This window comes from Pinus tabuliformis, chromosome 4_2 (assembly GCF_031772625.1).
Source record: "Pinus tabuliformis cultivar Carrire ecotype Pingquan chromosome 4_2, CPIR1, whole genome shotgun sequence".
Taxonomy (NCBI): Eukaryota; Viridiplantae; Streptophyta; class Pinopsida; order Pinales; family Pinaceae; genus Pinus; species Pinus tabuliformis.
The window spans coordinates 195,557,573-195,578,228 of record NC_142304.1 but is presented as its reverse complement, the minus strand read 5'-3'; the positions used below and the strand labels follow the sequence as shown (position 1 = coordinate 195,578,228).

The 20,656-nt window shown below is 40.9% G+C and overlaps 1 pseudogene; it reads right to left on the bottom strand.

The window, feature by feature from the left end:
* Window positions 1-6,685: 6,685 nt before the first annotated feature.
* LOC149168806 (uncharacterized) lies at window positions 6,686-7,737 on the bottom strand (annotated as a pseudogene).
* Window positions 7,738-20,656: the final 12,919 nt, after the last annotated feature.

Genomic DNA, 20,656 nt, shown 5'->3' with positions numbered 1-20,656 from the left:
CTTGCACATAAGAAAAACTTAGGTATATGGTTGATGGAGAGTTGATTCAGGACTAATGAATGTAACTTGATCAATGATCACAATGTTTCCTTCATGCGGGAAACACATCACTCGAAAGAGGGAGGAAACAAGAGCTCCCAAGACATAAACATAGTCACGACCAAGGAGTAGATTAAAATCTAAAGGGCCTTGGAAAACCATCACGTCTATATAGACAGTCTTCCCTCCCGTAATAAGAAGCTTAGGAAGGATCCCTAATGGTTGACTGGTTCCATTGTTAAACGCTAACAGATTCTGGGTGACATAGACAATCTGAGGAGAACCTAAAGCTTGCCAAGCAGTTGAGGATAGGATTCTAATAGATGTGCCCTCGTCTATGACTGTGCTAGGTACTTCCATATGGTAAGCCTATATTGTAATTTGGAAAGGCACATAAGACAAAAGATTATATATGCCAGTCGACTCCAATCAAAAGAAGTGACTAAACTACTCAAAGGGGATGTCATAGGAACGTGAGAGCTGCTCTCTTTCTCTATGGGAACAAAATAAATGCTCGCATGCACCTCAAGAATGGGAGGATTTCCCTCCAGTTCATTCAAAACTGAAGAAACCAAAAGAACCTGAATAGTATGAGGCCCACCCTCTACCAAAAAGGTATGGTTAACTAAAGTTGGAGCCAAGTCTACTAGTTTCTCAACCAATGATTGGTCAATAGAGGACTCACGAGACTTGTTATCACTCTAGGAAACTCTCCTAGGTTGCAGCTCGGAGATGCCTGGTACCATATAATCTTCAATATTGTTCTCTGAACTATTGGAATGGATGATGGTTTGGATCAAGTCAGATAACCATTTCAGCTCTATTCTCACTCAAGACATGCATGAACACCCTCAACAATATAAGGCTTTAGACCACTAATGCTCAATAGTTTATAGATTCAATGGATAGATGGAGAATACTGACAGTACCAGCAGATGCATACATAAACATATATGAATGGCCAGCTACAGGAAGTAAATGTAACTTGCAAATCTAATTTATCAATGCAGAGATAAGATGATAGTTATATGGCATTAGACACAATAGAAACATGAATAACCTATTCAAGTGCAAGCATAGAACAGCAGAGAAAATGAGAATTGAACATGTAACAGCAAAAGAATCTTATATTGTTGCAATGAAGATGAGAAGCTAGAGGAGTAGAGTCTCCACAGTCTCCAAAAGTTGAACCCCTGTTACATTTAACTCTCAGCCTTTTATAGGCCTTTTACAATGATGCTGAGCCTTCGAAGGCTCGAGAGGTCTTAATCTATCCCTTTGTCTTGTTAACTGTTTGATGCCCTGACTACGCAAGCATGGCTCGAAGGTTTCTTCTTCTGACAGAAGAGTAATCGCATTCAGGTATGTTGTTGCGCTAGTAGGGAGATCTCTTGTGCCAGAGATGCCCCACAATTGATTCTGTTGTTTTTGGCTGAGCTACGTTGTATTCTCCATGATCAATTCTATTTCGGGTGAGCTGCGCTGTCTGCTCCATGATTATTTCTGTTTCAGGCGAGCTGCGCTGTGATGGAAGGGATATCAGACCTCTATTTTCCCTTTAAATGTTTATAATGATTTTTTTCCTATTTTATATAGAAAATGCTGCACACAGCAAAATCCCGCCCATTTCTGTTCTTCCAAACTTCAAAAGTCCTTAGATCTGGTCTATTCTCCCATCAGGTCCGCCCTTAGGGTTGCTATCGCAAGTCACACACGGCTTGTCCCTACATATTTCCTTTGTATTATGAAATACGTAAAAACACTTAAAATACATGAAAAATGGCTTTCTCCAGACTTCAAATATTATATATTTCATTCCCGAACCCTTTCAAGTCTGGGACCTATTGCATCGTCGCTGCCCCTTGGTTCCCTTTGTATTTCGTTAAATAACGAAATACATTGAAAATGAATTAAAAATAGGCTTCCTGCGGACCTGAAATATTATATATTTCCCTTCCCAGACCCTTTTGGGTCCAGGTCTTATAGCATATCACAAATCCAAGCTTCCCTTTGTATTTTACAAATACGTAAAAAACTGAGAAAATGCATTGAAACTGGACTTTCTGCGGACCTAAAATATTATCAAATAATATTTAGAATATTGTCGGGTTTGCATCGTCGCATCGCACATATGCCTGTATAAAGGCCCTGCTCCTTGGTGCTACTCCGCTGCGATACAGCGATGCGATCTGATCGCAATCACATATCACTCGTGCCCCGGGCCCATTTACTGGGCTACCAAAAGTATCTCCTCCTTCCAGACTGTGCAGAATAAATGTATTGTTCTACTGAATTTGAGCGATGACAAACGGACATGTCCATAATGAGTCAAACTTATCATGATTACCTTTCTTTTCCTTAAATGCATCCCATTTGAGAACTCAGTCACCAACTTGGAAATTGTCCACTTTTTCCTTCCTGTCAAAGGTTTCTTTGATTTTCTTCTAATGAGATTTTGACTTCTCAACTAGTTGTTCTCTGATCTACTATAGTTCAACCAGGTTATTCATTCTTCTTACCATTTCATTCTCTTCATCTTGTTCTTCTTGCAAGAATTTAGCCACAAGGATAATCATCTGGATAGAGAAAACAACATCAGTGCCATAAACCAGCTTAAATGGAGAATTCCCAATGGAATTTTTGATGGTAACTCTGTCAGCCCATAGAGAAAACTTCAACTTGGAATCCCAGCTCTTTTTGTTGTCCTCTAATAGTTTTTTGATTACCCTTATCAGACTCTTTTTAGATGATTCCGCCAGGCCATGGCCTCGAGGATAATATGAGGTAGAATGCACCAACCGAATGCCCATGGATTCATTCATGTCTGCCAATTCTTTTACCTTGAAAGTTGCTGCATTATCAGTGACTAGTTTGGTTGGGAAACCAAATCTAGTGAAAATATTCTCATTTAAGAACTTTATGACAACTTGATGATTGGCATTCTTAGTGGGTATAGCCTCAATCCACTTGGTGAAATAATCAGTGGCTACTAAGATCCATTTGTGTTGGCCACTGGAATGTGGGTTGATCTCACCTATAAATTCCAATCCCCACTGTTGGAAGGGACCATTGACATGTACTGGATTCAAAGGCAGAGATTTTAGCTGTTGTCTTCCTACAAACCTCTGACATTTGTCACAAGATTTCACAAAAGAAAACACATCAGAGAATAGAGTAGGCCAATAATACCCAGCCCTCAAGATTTTGTGGGTTGTGGTTTTCCAATAATGATGCCCTCCACAGATGCTAGAATGGAACTGGTGCATGACTTCCATAGATTGTTCTTTATCTAGACATCTCAAGAGGATTCTTGATGGGTCTTTCCAATAAAGCAGATTTTTATTAATGCAGAATTTGGTTGATCTGAGTTTAATGGCCCGGGCTTGACTTGAGCTAAGCCCTGGAGGGACTTCTAGCTTCTGCAAAAAATGAACTATGTTGGAATACCATTCACAGGTGGCTAGATTTTCAGCCAAAGACTAATTCTGCTTTTGCTCTTTCACTACTGCATTATCTGAATTTGGACCCATGCAATTTATGTCTAAAAAGCTACAATTTTCTTCAGCCATAAGTTTAGCCAAGCCTTGGCCTTTCACAAGCTTAGTGGGCTTCACCTCTATGTTAAACTCTATGAATTTTGCAATCCATTTATCTCTCTTTCCATCAATATCTGGTTGAGTTAAGACATATTTTACTGAGCCTGAAGGTACATATGCAACCACTTTGGAATGCAGAATATAAATTTTGAATGCCTTTAAATATTTTATGAGAGCATAAGCTTTTTTTTCAATAATGTCATACCTTATGTTATCACAAAATCGTGTACTAAGGGCTGCTACTTAGCAAGATCTCATGTAACTATTTCAAACCAGGCTTTAGACTAAGGCTTAGCCTCCTTAGTCAGAGAGGGCTCTCTCACAGATTTTTGATATGAATTAATAACAAGAAAAGATGGCTAACTCTTCAAACAGTACATGAAAATAAGCTGGTTGGAACAACAAAATAACACTTCTACCATTGGGCTCATGGAGTCAAACACCTCTGCAGTAAACTATTAACTACTCAATCATGGAAGCCAAGGCATATAATGTTTAAACACTCAGAACATTTCTCAAAAGGAACCTCAACTCATAAATATACACAGGAAGTCTGAGCACTAGGTGAATTCAGAGTGATTGCATATTTAGTGAGCTATAAAACATAAAAGGATAAAGACAAAGCCACATATATTCTGAGCATTGAACACGAGATGAATCTTGGGAAGAAAAAGTAATCTTTATATTACTGTCAAAAGTCTTTTACATAAGCTGATATAAAAACTCTGTTTTTTTTTTATAAATCTCCAACCCCCATTACATCAGAGTTTTCATTATATATAGGAAAACAAACTAAACTACTTTGAGTCTCCTCCTCAAGCATGAGGGGAGCTCGATGACCTATCATTAACTACCCTTATCTATTTTTAAACAAACTCATTAAATACATAAAGTATTGAGCTGTAATTACAAAGAGTCCTAATCACACTAAAACTCTAACTTCATCTCCTCGTATGCCTGATTCCTTTCTTGATCTTTGACAGCTATCTTTTGTTGGTTAGGCTCAAGATGATTGAGCTACAGATGCAAGGAACGCTGACTTTGGATACCTGTAAGCGCTGATGGATCATTTATCATCAGGATCAAAACACCTATTTTTAAGGTCCCTGTCTCCTACCATCCTCCGAAAATGTAGCAGCATGTTCCCAACTCTTTAATCACTCAAAGTATGGAACGCTGCTACCAAAAACCATGTCTCCAGATGAGCTGTAGGCTGTATTGATGTACAGGTGTCTCTCTTCTAACATTCCCGGTCAAACTGTTTATTCTGCATTGAAAACATCACCTACAGCAGTTTCGTAGCGCGCTACGAAACTGCTGTGTGATTTAAAAAAAACACAGTCTTTCTCTAAACTCCTCACAAAATTGAATAGCTGTTGTTTGGGAAGAGTCAACTCCTTGATGTTGATCAGATACACCCAAGAGCATTTGCAGGCTCTCTCTATTGTACAGTGTTGAAACAGTGCCATCATTTAGACAGGATTCATCTAGAATGCATTGGAAATAGTCTATAACATCCTTTGTCCACAACTCCACAAGTTTGTCTGCGCCTTGTCTTGGCCTCCAAGGGAACTCACAACCCTCCTGAGATTCATATGCTGAAGAATTTTTACCTTCAGGACATAAGTTCGGCCCTCTTCTTAACTGATTCAAATCTTGCTTCTAATGATGACAAATGGCTTGAGATCGAACTGCCTTTTAGTGCACAAATTCTGGTAAATTTGGCTATAAGTGAGTTGCTTTAGGAAAAACCCAACTTGGCCTCTCCAAACTTGGCATAATTACTCTAAATAATTCAGCCTATACCAACTGAAATCAATCATCCTCTGTTACAGGAGTGCCACTAAACCCTCTTTAAATCTGAAACAACAAGTAACACAAGCTTTTTAATTTGCTGACAATAACCTCTGCTACAGGCTATAATTCAACCTCCTTAAACGTGTGTAAACAAAGAATTCGGCCTCCGTGCTTGTTGATACAATCCTAGGGATAAATGGCTTGAGTATTTTGGAGACTTGGCCCTCTAATGCCGAACTCGAACTTCCTTGAGAATGATATAAACCACGCCCTCCTACAATAATGAACCATGTTGCCCGTAACAGTGGAATAGTGTGCTTAATAAGTGCTTCAATACCAACTTCAATACCATCCACATAAGCAAACTTATAAGACCTCCGGACATACTCATCTACCTCTAGGCCTGCTCCATGAAAAACTAATCCATAACATGTGTGTTTCTGTCCATTTTCATGAGTCCTTCATCAAAAGTCTTTAGATGTTTGATCTGTACATTTGTACCATCTTTGCTATAAACTTCAGGAAAGGACCTGCCAAAGCATGTTAAAGACAAGGCAGTAGAAGCTGTGAAGCTAGATTTAGTTGCATAAAATAATACAACAGATAAAAGGTCTTTGATTACCAACATGGCATCCTTCAAATCACTGATACTATATTTATCTGCAGAGCCAACCTGTGTGTGTAAAAACTCATTAGGAGTAAGAGATCCATATAAATATAGCTCACAACAGCCTAGGTATTAAGTCTTCATCCAGTTCAGGGTTTGGTGCCCACTGCCACCCTGCGTTTTACACTGTTGTTATCCTTAATGTCATCGAGGCATTCATTGTCCAAGCAATTACCCCTACCTTGTTCACAATCTCCAATATCAACACTAAGTTTTAGATCAACCAGATCACCATTGTTAACATGCTGAGGAGTAACTGTTGTGTCTGTAACTGTTTGATCAAGTATACCCACTGATTCATGATTTGAAAGATCCTTGTATTTTCTATCTGCTTTATTGTACATATTTCCACAAGAATGCCTCCTTTCACTTATGTTGGCAAGCAATTTCTCTTCAGATACTCTTTTCATATCAGGAGTCCAAAACAATAATTCAGCATTCTGCTTTTCTGCTACCATCGTACTTGAATAAGGTATAAGACACCCTCCCATCTTAGGAGAGTCAATGCTGATAGCAACTTGTCTTTCAAACCCATTTTGTTTTCATAACTCATTGCCAACAAAAGAGGTTAACGCATCTTTAATTGTCAGATAGTCCCTGCACTCTTTACAAGGCACATTCCTGTAACATGAACCTTCACATTTCCAACAATGTTCAAAGATTCTGTGATGCCAGCAACTTTAAGTTTAGGGCTCGTTTTAGGTACCAAATGAACATTGGCGTGGTTATCAGCATACTGACCTCCAACAGATGGACCAACTGCACATAAATCTTTTCGAGCTTCTGATTTGCTTTGGCCTGTGAGAGATTGATCAAGTACACTAGTATCACTTAACTTTGAAGTTTCCTGTTGATTGCTAGAAGTTGCAGTATTTTGATTTATCTGAGAATCATCAGCATTCAAGGTTACTGCAGAATACGGGTTCAGCTGAGCAATTGCATGTGCCTTTTGTAGAGCGTAGCATGACCAGCAGTTGTTATAGACATTGGTATTGCTGAACTTCGTGAAGGCAGATTTGTCATTTTTGTAGACCTCGCACTTGCAGCCAAAAGCATGAGCACTTGAGCCTTCTCTACAGGGACATTATCATACACATTCACTGTCCCAACATAAAACATTGTTAGCTGTGTGCAAGGCTACTTTCCTGGAACAGCAGCAGCGTTGCTTGTTGCTGGAGAGCTAGGATAGACACCAGCAGCCACTGGCGAAAAGGAATTCTTCTGGATCACCGAAGGATTAACCATAGAAGTTGTGACACATGAAGTAGAGGTTGCTTGAAGTCCTTTCAAAATAGGATGGGAGCCTAAATGCTCGCTGAAATTTGACATGGAAGGAGAAAGGCTTGAGCTTGGAAGATCTCCAGCTTCATCAATACGATGAACCGAAGAGTTCAAACCATCAATTGATCCAGTAGAATGTGCCACTGAAGACACTCCAAAATGTTGAGACGGTGCATTATTTGCGTTGTCACTCCCATCCTCTAGAGTGGTATCATTATTTGAATCTTTAGTTATCCCCTCGTCTTTTTCTGCAACTACCTCGCTGTTAATCAAACCCATAAAGTCCCTTTCAACAATCTTCACCCGTTCCATTCTGTGCGTGCTTCGCACAAGCTCATTTACTCCAAACCCAGATAGAACTCGCGCTTGGAATGTAATCATACATTTTTTCTGTAGAGCTATAGTGTTTGAATATCTAGCGGTTTGCTGCTTTGAAAAAGATCCAACGACATTTCAATAGCGAGCAGGTTTGAGAAAATTGTCGTAAGGGCTTGCCGGTGGTAGCCTGAAAGATTGCCAAGAATGCTGGGATTCTTCCAAGGAAGGATGCAACAAGCTAGAAGTGATGTTAAACCACTCTGGGTTGCCTGCATCGATAGCTAGTTTCTGTCTATTGAGGGAATTATTTTTAATCTTCCGCAGGTCTTGATCAGCTTTATACACAATCAATCCACTCAAATCATTTTTTCGGTGCAGGGAGGAGCAAAGGATCTGGATTTCTCTTGAAGCTCATGACGACCGACATTTTCCTTTGTTTGCCAATTACAAGAGCTTCACGCTGGCTTATCATTTGGGTGTAAGGTACAGGAGTAGTCGAGGTGGATATACTACTTGCCACATGTCGTGCTGTGTCCAGAGCCGTTTCTAATAGTTGATTAACACTCAGCACATGTACATTAGCAATATATCCTCCCTTCTCAACCGCTTTAAGAAACCATGATAATGCATTTCGCATGGTCACGGGGAACCCCCTTCAAACCAAAGTAGTAGAATACACCAAGTTTATACATTGCCACTGCATTCCCGTTCTGGGCCTTTGCATCACTCTGCTCATCATCAAAATTTAGTATATGAACCTTCTGCTGAAAACTCGAGCAAATCCCCAATTTCGTAGCGCGCTACGAAACCGCCTAAACATGTAGCGCTGCGAAACTGCTAAAAAGTCATGCGCTGCGAAAACACTTTGTCCTTAAGCTAGTCTGAAAATTTTTTGCAACAGAATTTTCAGTGATAACACCTTAGTTCAGCATCCCTTGGAGTTTTGTTGAAAAAGGCCACTGGATGCTCTATGCCTTCATCATTTTTCTGTAACAAAATTGTTGCAAGTGTATCATAAGAGGCAAAAGAGAAGATACAAAGCTCCTTAGTGTAATTTGGGCTGATTAGAGTGGGATCTTCCATGATATCTTGCTTGATGGCTTCAAAAGAGATTCTTGCAGCATCTATCCATTTTATTTCTGATCCTTTCTTCAACATGGAAGTGATGCGCTTTACTAGCTCTGCAAAGTTTGGAATGAATCTCCTTACAAAGTTAATCTTACCTAGGAAGGATTGAATGTCCCTTTTTGACCTTGGGATGGACAATGTCTGAATTGCTTGAACTCTTGCTAAATCAATCTTTACACCTTCAACAGAAACAAAATGTCCCAGAAGTTTGCCTTATTCTAGAGCAAACTCTGACTTCTTTGGGTTAACCAAAATTCCAAGTTGTCTGCACTTTAGGAAGACCTTCTTAAAATGCTGCAAATGGTCCTTGTGGCTGCTGGAGAGGATTGTTATGCCATCAAGGTAAATAAGGACAAATATGTCCTTCTCTCCCACAAAGGCTATGTCCATGGCCCTCTGAAAAGTAGCCCCAACATTCATCAGTCCGAAAGGCATCTTGGAGTACATGAAAGTGCCCCAAGGAGTAGTGAAGGTGGTCTTTTCCAGATCTTCTAGATGTACAGCAACCTGATTGTAACCTAAAAATCCATCTAAGAAAGACATGACTCTGGCCCTTGAAACTCTTTGCAGCAAGTGTTCCATCTTAGGCAAGGGGTAGTTATCTTTTTTAGAGCACTTGTTCAAATTTCTGAAGTCAACACAAAGCCTGATTTCTCCATTTTTATTTCTTACTACCACAAGGCTAGCTATCCACTTTGAATACCTTAGGGGAACTATGATTTTGGCATCCAACAGCTTCTTGATTTCTTTCTCAATCAAAGGCAATAAGAGAGGGCTGATAGGTCTTAATTTTTGCTTAAAAGGGATGGCGTTCTTTTCCAGTGAAATCTTATGTTGAATGATGTTTGTGTCATAGGTTTTAAGATCACTGTATTCCCAGGAAAAAATATCAGCGAATTGCTTCATGAGAGTACAATACTTGGAATTCTGCGCAGAAGACAAATGAGTGGACAAATTTATGTATTTCAGATGGGCTAGGCTCCCTATATTATGTTTTCAAACAACAGACTCATTTTATTTTTTGGCAGGCTTATAAAGCACATAATTGTGATTGAACAGCTTCTATAGAGGCACCAATCCCTTGGGTATATGGTTACTAGGTAGATGGACAATGCTTCCTCAGCCGATCTCATCTTTTAGCTTGGACTGGTCGCATTCTTCCAATGTTTCATTTTCTTGGTCGATGTGCATTTCAGAAAATTCCTCAACGACTTGTAAAAACCTGTTAATTTCATCATCATCTTCAAAAAATTTCCAGTATTTGACATTGTCAGGCAGAGACGGTCTATATTTTACCTGAATTTCATACATCAATTTAGGAGGCAAAGGAGGAATAAACATGCTAGCAGACACAGCAAGGGAATTGGCAAGATGGTTCTTCATTCTTGGAATGTAAGAAATTATGAAATTATTAAAAGCATCCTTGAGCCTCCATACCTCATCTCTGTATGCTTTCAGCCTTGGATGCTTTGCTTGGAAACTTTTATTGACATGCTAAATGATGAGGTATGCATCTCCAAACACTTTCAGGCCTTTGATGCCCATTTCTTTAGCAGCGCTTATGCCCAAAATCAAAGCTTCGTACTCTGCTATGTTGTTTGTGACTTGAAAGGTTAATTTGAAAGATAAATGAATGTATTCCTGTGTGGGGGACACAAGGACTACACCTACCCCTACAGCTTCCTTAGAGCAAGCCCCATCAAAGAACATGTCCCAAATTTGTGGGCCTTCTTCCTCAGTGATATGGCAAACTAGTTTTTTAAGTTGCATGGAGGCCAACTAGGATTCTTCAATATGAAGAATACATGCTACAAAATCAGTGTCAACAGCATAGATGGGATGATTAGTGGGGTTCCTTTCATTGCTGATGATATAAGCCAACTGAGCTTCTTTGTATAATCTCCTGCTCTCACCTCCGAAAACTAGGACAGTAGCATAGGACAGATCATTTTGTAATGATCCACCTAATCTCTTGATCCAACCTCTGGAAAGTAACATGCCAAACTTGGGGGGTACATCAGCTACCACAATATCCATCATCATGCTTTTCATGGGCAGCTGAGATAAAGTGATGGCTAGGTCCTTGATTAATCCCAGACATTTCACTTTTCTAGAGTCAAAAGAAAGCAGGTCATGATAAGGCTTGGTAATATCAAGACCCAACTCATCCATGATAGCCTTGGGCATTAGAGTATGGCTGGCTCCAGTGTCTAGAAGGCAGTTGTGAAGTATTTTATCATAAATAGTTAGAGAGACATAGAATGATGGGGAGTTGTCTTCACAATTTTCAATCATTGGGCTGAGAATAATAGCTGGTTTGTCATCTTGCAGATTTACATAGTCAGTGAAGGCTTGGATGGCTTTAGGCTTAAGGGCCTCGAGGATGGATCTTTTGAAGGACTCATTCTTCACTAGTTCAATCAGAGGCATAGGTATTCTTATTTTATGAATTTGTTATTGAAAATTAAAAGGAGAAGGAGACTTGTTAAGGCCTCTTACCTCGTGAGCTAGAGCTTTGAGGATGATGGGATCAATTGCTGGTTGCTTCTGCTTATTAGCTTGTTGTACTACAGGGACAGCAACTCTTTAAACAGGAGTTTCCTTGGCATTATTCATCTTCGACCTCAAATCATATCTGTGTTGATCTTCAGTTTGCAAAACAGCTTCACCATCCCATTCTTGGTTAATCTGGTCATTGAATAATAATTTTTCATAGGAAATTGAGGTCAAAACGGAGGCATTGACTTTGTCTTCCAAACAATTGATCTCATCATCTTCTTCAAACTACTCTTCTTCCATGACTACATTCTGGAAAGGGGTCTTCACCCTTTGATCTTCATTGGCATCTTTGCTTCCTTGCAAAATCTGCAACTGCTCATTAGCTCTTCTATATGGGTTTGGATTTGGATTTCTAGGAGCAAAGGTATTAGGAACTCTTCCTTTCCTAGGGTGTTGCTCAACCTTTAATTTGGAGATTTCATAGGCTAATGACTCTATCATTTTGGTCATTTTATCTATCTTGGGATCTAAAGATGATGAAGACTCGCCCCTTTGTCTTCTTCTATCAGCATTTCCCTTGAGCTTCTCAACAACCATGATGTTTGATTCTACTTCCAAGGCTGCATCCTACTTATCAACCAAAGTAGCACATCACCTCTCCCTCAACAGTAAACAGAAGTCAGAATCAAAGGCACTGACATTGGTGAGTTTAGCAAAGGTAGTAGTGGGTTTAACTTCAATTGGTATCTTGTTGTACATGCAGTTAAACCTCTTGTCAAAATCATACAGCAACTCACCATTTTCCCTCTTTAAGTTGCCAAACTCGGTGTGGTAGTAGAGTAGATCCTTCTTATCCCCCCAATGCTTTAGGAACACATCATCTAAAGCCTCAATATCTGCTATAGATCTTGGGGTCAGTTCTCTGAACCATTTCCTAACCTCTCCATCTAGGATTTGGACAAAGACTCTCATCCACGTATCATCTTCACTAATGTCTAGGTTATCGACATAGCTATAGAATGACTCAAGATGTTCTTCAGTTGTAACACCTTCAGTTCCAGTGAACTTTGGCCTATACTTTTGATCTTCTCCAGTAGGCATGGCATTCAAAGGAGTGGGTAGTACTAGAGGTCCATACCTAGTAGCTATGATTCTTTCCATTTTGGTGGGTGCTTGTGGACCTGCCATAGCTGTGGTGGCTATAAGAGTATGTAATATCCCTTATCAGGAATATACCTCAAACACAAGCAAACTCCAACCAGAGATGGACTGGGAGAACATTTACCAGATATGTGGCCTCTAAAAAAAAGAGGATGAGATCTAGAGGCTACCTGGCCCTTTCCAAACTTTGGCTAAGAGTATAATAGAAACACACAAGTGGTAATAGCCGAGAATGCTCAAAGAGATACAATAACAATGATACGATATATATCAAATAAACCATAAACAGATACACAAGAAATGCAGCAAGAATGCTAAGCCATTTTATTATACTGAGCAATAAAATGATTACAGGAGGTGATCAGGAAGACGGCACCTCTACTTGCACTAGGAAAGTGAAGAAATATACTCAGAATAGTGAAGGAATGGCCCCTCTCTGATCTGCGTCCAAGCTGCTGGGAAACTGTTATGCTGCTATTGTTGCTAGAAATCAAATGAGGATTTGGGGCTGCTCCGTTCCTCAGAAAAGGCTGAAACTTTGGAATCGGACTCTACTCGAGAAACCCAAAAAAACCCAGAAAGCTCTCATGGAATGACCGACCCCCAAAAATCACCCCCTTGGGGTTCTGCGCAGTTCCTCACTGCTCTGCGCTACCACTGAATGAGATACTCCAAAAACCCGCCTGAAACCCCTACCAAAACTCCCCAATATGCAAGAGCTAATCCCCTACTCTACCTCTCAGCACCAAACCTCCTGCAGATCCCCAACCCAGAACTGTGTCCCTCTCACAGTACTGCACAGTCCTTCAGAACTGCGTCCCTCTCCTAGTGCTGCACAGACCTCCAAAATGCTGCCACTACTACTGGAAAAAGGATGATGAAACTATTTCTGAAATGCCAATGGGAATACGTTGCCCAAGCAGGCACTCGAAGTCCCTCGGGGCTAAGGGTGAGATCTCCGAACGGAGACACTCAATGCACTAAAAAGTGTTGCAGACTAACTAAACAGCTAGCGTGCTCCAAGTCGAAATGACTATCACAAATGCTCATAACGAAATGATCAAAATGAGGGGGCTCCTCTCTCATTTATAGCCTTTGCCTCTCTCAATCTGAAGACTCACCTCCGCCTGCGTGATTCCTCTCTTGCCATGTGTGTCTTCCCTCCTGCGCAGTCCCTCCATCTGTCTGCATGGGCTCCATTTCTGTGTCCCCCTTTGGCCCCCTTGGCTCCCCTTTAAGTCACAACCACATCCCCCTTCCTCACTTTTTTATTTACAAGTAACTATAGAAGGCAAAATCTAGAAAAAATCGAATATTCCAATTAGCCATGGCTAATTAGGAATATTACAGTCTCCCTCGGCAAAATGTTGCTTGTCCTCAAGCAACTGAAGTGATGGATGTTGTAATATCTTCTCACTCTCCCAAGAGGCATCCTCATCTGGAAAATTCATCCACCTCACCAAGAATTCCTAGACCGTCCTGCTCCGCAGCTGCCTCTGCCTGGTATCAATGATAGCCTCCGGTTACAATACCAAATGCCCCTCGTCATCCATGGGTGGTAGCTCATTTGTCACCGTCCCCTGCTGCCCCAATGCCTTTTTCAGGCATGATACATGAAAAATTTTATGAATCTTGCTGCCTTGGGGCAGCTCCAACTCATATGCAACATATCCAATCTTGCGTATCACCCTGTATGGCCCATAAAAGCGGGGCTTGAGCTTCTCAGCCCCCTTCTGCTTCAGTGATGACTGTCGATATGGCTGTAATCGTAGGTAGACCATGTCCCCTACCTCGAACTGTCTCTCCACCCGACCCCTGTTGGCATACAACTTTTGTTGATTCTACATTGTATCCATGTTATCCTTGAGAGCTCGTAGGATATCCTGACTCTCTTGGATCCAAATCTTGGCTCTAGCAGCCCTACTATCACCAAACATCACGTCAACAAAAGATAAAGGATGATACCCATACAAGGCATAGAATGGTGACATACCAATGGACATGTGATGTGAAGTATTATAGCAGTACTCCCCCAGATGCAACCACTTTAGCCATGCTCGCTACTGCCCACTGACATAGTTACGCAAGTAGCCCTCCAGCCACTTGTTAACTATCTATGTCTATTGATCCGTCTGTGGGTGATAACTCGTACTCAGTGTCAACTTCGTCCCCACCAATCGGAAAAGCTCCCGCCAAAACCCACCCATAAAACGGTTGTCCCTATCACTGACGATGGTCTTAGGAAGACCATGTAGCCTGAAGATCTCCCCGAAGAACAGCTCGGCCACCTGTGCTGCTGTATAATGTGCGGATATGGCAAAGAAATGTGCGTAATTTTTCAACCGATCAACGATGACAAAGATACAATCCTTGCCCTGTACCATGGGCAATACTATGATGAAGTCCATTGAAATACTCTCCCATTTACCCTCCGAAATGGGAAGAGGCTACAATAATCCCGTGGGATGGCTCATCTCCCCCTTGTTCCTCTGAAAAACATCGTACTCCCTGATATGTTGTAGCATGTCCTCCTTGAGGCCCTTCCATGAGAACCTCTCCCTAATGGCCCTGTAGGTTTTGGTAAACCCCTGATGGCCCGCCAATGGTGAGTGTCATGTGGAAAGAGTCAATTTTGCGGACAAAACCAACCTCCCTAGAAGCTAAGGCTTTCTAGTGACAAAAAAAACAATCAAGCACTATCTTTCCCTAAATATGCATTTAAAATACAAGCAACCAGGTGTTTAAAGCATACCTTTAGTCCAACGCTGTTTGTAGCAGCCAAGCCTCTCCGATCCAGATGAGCTCCTCCTTCTGTTAGAAACCTGCATTCACTAACAAGCAAACGATTACATAGCACCTGAATAACTCATATAATAAAACATATTCATCATAAAGACCAAGGAGTATATGAAAAAAATTATATATAACAACTTGTTGAGAAAAATGAACTTAATTGTATTAATTGGAAACAAAAGAAACCATTACAACCAGTGCCTTGGTGTTGTGCAGGTCCCTCCCAGGGTCCAGCAAGAGTTCTCCTTTACTTTGATCAGCTCACCCACTTCCAAATGAAGCTAAGAAAGGATTGGAATCTCTCCTCTCAAGCTCTAAAAGGGAGTCCTAATTTCAGCAGCATCTACCCTTAGGAATGTTCATCTTTCAACCTCTCCTCCCTCTGGCCTAATGCCTGTATTTATAATGTTTTGGAGGAAGTTAATCAGGTCCACCATCAACGGGATAAGCCCCTCTTTCAATGGGATAGCTCCCCTCTTGATGGGATAAGTTCCTCTTTCTTTGGGATGCATGAACCATCTGGAGGCGCTCAATACACGTCAAACCATCTTCTAGAATGCTCTAGATTCGACCACAAGTAAATTTTTTGAAGTAAAACTCGCGCCTTTTGACCTTTACAGGAGTACGCACCCACCCCTTTACAGACAGAGCGTACAAGTACGCAGGTATTGTGAACTTGAGGTGTGTACACGCAAGTAAGGTGAAGAGAAACTGCGTAACCAGAGTTAATTGACTTTTTAAAGACTTTCTCTCTTTCTTGGAGTTTGACATGAGGAGCAGAGGTATAAGACTTGCCAAGGAGGATAGTATGACAGTTGATGGAGCCATACCGACTGTAAATAGTCATGGTAACAAATTTTAGTGTAACAGATTGCCCCCTAAAGTGCGAAGCCTGTAGTAGATTAGGGTTTCATATCATCTAGGAAGGGTGAAGCACTTTATCATTTCAAGGATTATCTTGTGGAGAGCCCAGTTGGAACCTGCAAATATTCAACACAAAATACATATATAAGATCATATCATCGCTGAGGTAGGCATTCCCATACTCAGATTGAAAACTTTAACTAACAAACTAACTACTGCTCTGATACAGGAATGATTTCGCAGTACATCATAATCATAGACTCATGTAGACACAGTATGGACGCAGCCATCTGTTTATGATTAGTCTACTGTATAATGAATACAAAACTCCTCGCAGCCTGGATGGTGGAAACTAGATCCAGGGTCTTCATTTCTACTTCCCAAAATAGTACGATTCTATTCATGCGAATAAATGAGTTGATGTCGAACATGGTAGAAACCACTTGATTACCAGTCGATGATGTAAACTGTTAACAAGTGTGAGAGAGACCACCAGTGATGTCAATGGTTCTCAAAGTACCCAGTACAATCCATGAGATGTGAATGAATGTGTTGATGTCGAACATGTCACGGAATCCTTCGATCAAAATTCAATGATATAAACTGTCGTCAAAGGCGAGAAACCTGCCATTGATGCATGCAGATTTCAAGGTACTGATGATTTCTAGGTCATCTTTCTAGATAATGTGTTGATGTCGATAGAAAGCGACCCGTTGCAGGCAAGCCCACAACACGAAATCATAAATCAAGTTGAAGAAATGTAGTTGTAAGGACTGACTCAGGGATGGTCAAGATGGATGATAGGTATTTCTCAGATGAATGGTTTATTTGCAGTGACCTCTTGAACACATAACGACACAACAGATGGCTTGGTGACAATTGACCCAAATTTAATACCCAGAACCGACTGAAGATTTTCAATGTGGTTTGATCAACTGTTAGGCAAAGGATTTCCCAACCCAGGTGAATGAAAAAGTGTCGTGTTCAAGAGTGGTGATAAGGTTTCTTTGAGACAAAGGATAACAAATAGGCTCATTTTTCTCTCTTTTCCCCCACCATTTCTGGCAAGTACCTCTTTATTTTTTACAAGCTTGAGGAGGATAACATATGCTTGATTATAAGCTCATCCTTCGGATGAGTCCAACTTAGTTTAGATTCGAACCCTAAGAAGGAGTGGTCCGTTCCTGTTTGTAATCGAACAGGTCCTTTACTGTGAAATTTTAACGATTCCGTATAGGAGAAACTCGGCGTTTTTTCATTTTTAGAGAGCCTGAAAAAACTTAAGAAGACTCCAGGGTTGACCTTTTTCGTAAATTTGTGTCTCCCAAGCCCGAAAAAGTATAAAATAATACTTGAGAGAACCGCTTGATCTTTACGACCAAGGAGTACTTTCATGATTAGTGTCTTTGACCTGAAAAGTAAAAAGCGATCAAGAACACGTCGTTTTATTTCCAATATCGAATTTGAAACGACAAAAATCCGGCAATCTTTTCATGTTTTTACGATTAGAAAAGGGCTATAATAGGACTGTCTTTTAATTCCATTTTAACGAGTGTAAAAGAAACGCTCGGCAATCTTTTCATGTTTTAGGAGTCAGAAAAGGGCTTAAAGATGACTCTGATGTTTTTGTTTGTAAAAAATGACAATTTTCCCTGAAAATCCTTTTATCCTGCACAAAAACCAACACATTACTCATACCTGTTTAAAGATAGATAAAAATACTTTGAAAAATACCTTTTCATGGTGAAAAATAAACAAATTTACCATTTATTTACCCAAAAAACCTATAAAAAGGGCTTTTACCAATTCATTTTTACCATTTTATTGTTGAGGAGAGAAAAAGGGCTTTTGGCAAGAAACTTCCCGTGGAAATTGCGGAGAATCCGACCGTCGAAATCGAACGCCGTCTCTTTCAAGTATTCTACAACATCCTCCTCTTCATTTTCATCCGTTTAGAATTTGTTTTTAGGCCCTAGATTTCATTTTTTGGAGGCTTTGGGGTTTCAAGATCCGCCTTTCGGGGTACGCAGGTGCCACACTAGGGACCTGCGTACCCCGACATTTTCTCAGTTGGGAAAATGTCGGGCGTACGCACCTTGCCTTAAGGGAACCCGCGTACGCACGCTCTATTCCTAAAGGCGGGGTGCGTACTCCGCGCAAAGCGTTTACAAACCCCAAATTCTCTAAATTGGACCAAAAATTTTTGATTTCATGGATTCTAAAGGATGTTTTCTGGTGTGTAGATTGCCCACCATGCTTGATTGGCGCGAGAGAGAGCAAGAAGATGTTGATTTGGCCGCCATTAGTCATCAACCGTCCATTGATGCTTTGAAGGGATGCGGCCTTTACAAATACTGGGCCATACCTGGCATGAGGGTCCAAGTGCGCTTTCTAGAGTGGCTGGTAGAAAGATGGAACGTTCAGGACCAGTGTTTTTACATTGGAGGGCACCAGCTCAAGATAGAGCCCTCAGATATCTACTTCCTCACTGGTTTTCCCAAGAGAGGCGAACACTTGACTCTATTCGGGACTAGGTCGAGTGGCCAGTCCATCGCTAGTCTCCGACTAGAGTGGTGTAACACTCAGACTCAGGAGAAGGGGATAGAGATCAAAACTATATCCCGCCCTGAACTTATGGTGATTGCTTTTAAAGTTACCAGACTTTGCGGGGCTGCCACTTTACACATTGCCACTGGATCCCAGATGCGGATGGCGATTGATTGCTATCGAGGCACCATTTTCAACTGGTGTGATGCTGTGTTGGCCAATTTAAAGGGCCAACTGACTAGGGCCAAAAACGGACAGCTAAAGACTTTTGGTTATGGGCCTTTAGTTGTGAGTTTTGGCTTAGAGAGGGTTCCGATGCTGATCCCACAGCAGCTCACTGTTGAGGCTGGGCTTCCCCGAGAGCCCAAATTGATGCGATGGGTTGCGGTTATGGCCCGTCATCCTGATGAGGGCACGGAGGTTGTCCGATTTACTCCGGAGTACTTTCACTGGTTAGAGGACTAGGTATTTTCTATACAGGATTTTCCTTATGCCGGAGTTGATTTTCGTGGAGATCCGGACATGGTTCTTCCACCGGGAGAACAATGGGATGACACAGGTAATTCATTTTTCACAAGTTTTTAAATTATCTATTTTTTTTGTTTTTTATATCGTCTCAAAACTGACAGTAATAATTTTCAAAATGCAGATGTAGGCCCACGTCGTCCAGCCAATCTCCGGCCTTTCGAGAGGAGACTGCCAGTTGCAGCGGCACCGGCCCCACGGGACAAGGCCACAGAGACCTTAGCTGAGTTGGAACAAGACCTAGAGCGTCTAACGGCAGATATACCAGAGACTACTATAGATGATATTCCTATCAGGCTTCAGCGTCATGTAGTCGCAGTCCCAGGACCTTTTAGAAGGTTCTTGTGTAGGGTAGCCCGTGCAGTGGTGTCATATAGAGAGCATCACCAGTGATTGGATGGTCGTTTTTGTAGACACATGTGACATTTTGGTTTTTTGTACTTATCATTTTTGCCGATCATAAGGTGTTTTTCAACCTATGATCGAAGACGATGTATTTTTTGACACACTCCTATCTATATATATCATTATTACCGGCTTATCTTGTTAAACATGTAATGAAATGTTTTTAAATTTACATGTATGATTATTGCAAATGTCTATTTAACATTCGAGAAGCAATTGCATCTGCTAATGTATTTAAAGACCTTGGAATATGCTGATATTCAATGTAATCAAATTCACGTTCCAAGAGACGCACTCTCAAAAATAACCTTAATAACATTGGATTTCTAATGGCATACACTCTATTAAGCTGTAATACAACGAGTTCAAAATCTAACCTCACTATCAAACTCTGAATCCCAAATGAAATAGATTCAGACAATAACTCAATCACTGCACTGTTCTCGGCAATGTTGTTTGTTGTTTGACCGAGGCTCACCCCATGCATAGAAACTAACTCGTCAGAGGGCGAATAGATAACCCAAGCTGCGGAAGAGATATTTCGTGTACTACGACAAGCACCATCTACAAATCCAATGTATGTTTGGAGAGGCATCGACATCTGCAACATCAAGAGTAAAACCAAGATAAGCCAGAATAATGACGAAAAACACACTTTCTAAGCTAAGCACACTGTCTAAACTAACAAACACACCAGCTAGAAAGAAAAACCTAACCTAACTAAAAATTCTCCATACCCATCATTTAAGCATAATACCTCTTTAGGTAAAGTCCATTTCTGGGTTTACCCAAAGAGTCCCCGTCAAAGTCTACCAGCTCATAGGCCTCTTTTTCTAGCTTTCGCTTGACAATATAGGGCCCATGCCACATAGGAACGAATTTTCCAGCACCTAATTTATCGTTAGCTTGATCATATAATAGCACTAGGTCTCCTTCCGAAAAATTTCGAGGGGTCACATTTCGATCATACTGAGCTTTCATACGTTTTGCATGAGTCTCGATCGCCAATGCAACATCACGTCGAGTCTCATCTAAT